The following is a 984-nucleotide window of genomic DNA, read 5'->3' as shown; positions in this document are numbered from 1 at the left end:
TATTTGATGAACTATCATTCATTCGTTGATAAATTTCTTCGATTAGCACCAAAAAACTTCATTAGAATTAGCAAGTTATATATTTTTTGACATTTTGGGGAAATCTTGTATGTTCAGAAAATTTCTGACATTATTTCAGTTAGGTGTTGTTCACGCATTTTCGAAATTTAGTTGTGGCCAGATTATGATTACTACGTGGCCACGGCGGACTACTACGTGGCCATTTGGCCACGTTCGTATTACTTAAAAAATGCCCTGATATGTAGTCCAAGCAGCACTTTAAAATTAATTAAAGTACGTAACAGCATGGACTGCAATATGCGTTCAAAATGTTATTGTTCATGTGTCCTGCAGTTCACACGATGACGCACAGTTTGCTGCGTTCTACATCGACCCATGAGCCAAGTGATCCACCGCTTAGAGTTTTAAATTTTTGATTTTTACTTTTACGTCAATTTTTTTAAATTTTCATATTTATTGAAACATGAATAAATAATCCAATTTTTATCCAAACATTTTTCAGTTCCGTATGTCTTAGTTTAAAAAACAATTTTTACATTGTTAATGCAAACAAATTAACTTATCGTTTATTTATTTTTAAATAAATCGTACGTACAACCATATAATGTTTATACAGGGTATATACAAAAATAGAAAAATTACAAATAATGAAAGAGAACAATAATATATAATGAACTTGTATATATATTTTGTGTCCGCGGCCTAGGCAAGGAAACCTCACTTTCTTTCGTTGGTCGCTTAAAAAACACCTATGTATAAATATATACACTTTATAAGCCCAATATAATTATGTTCAACATGGCGGCCACCGTGGTGTGATGGTAGCGTGCTCCGCCTACCACACCGCATGCCGTGAGTTCGCACCCTGGGTAAAGCAACATCAGAATTTTAGAAATAAGGTTTTTAAATTAGAAGAAAATTTTTATAAGCGGGGTCGCCCCTCGGCAGTGTTTGGCAAGCGCT

General features: G+C 34.1%; 1 pseudogene; it reads right to left on the bottom strand.

Moving 5' to 3' along the window:
* Window positions 1-272: 272 nt before the first annotated feature.
* On the bottom strand, window positions 273-425 carry LOC137235749 (5.8S ribosomal RNA; annotated as a pseudogene).
* Between the last annotated feature and the right edge of the window lie 559 nt (window positions 426-984).

Source organism: Eurosta solidaginis, unplaced genomic scaffold (genome assembly GCF_040869045.1).
Source record: "Eurosta solidaginis isolate ZX-2024a unplaced genomic scaffold, ASM4086904v1 ctg00001060.1, whole genome shotgun sequence".
Classification (NCBI taxonomy): domain Eukaryota; kingdom Metazoa; phylum Arthropoda; class Insecta; order Diptera; family Tephritidae; genus Eurosta; species Eurosta solidaginis.
Note: the sequence above shows the minus strand (reverse complement) of the source record. Positions and strands in the feature narration are given on the sequence as shown.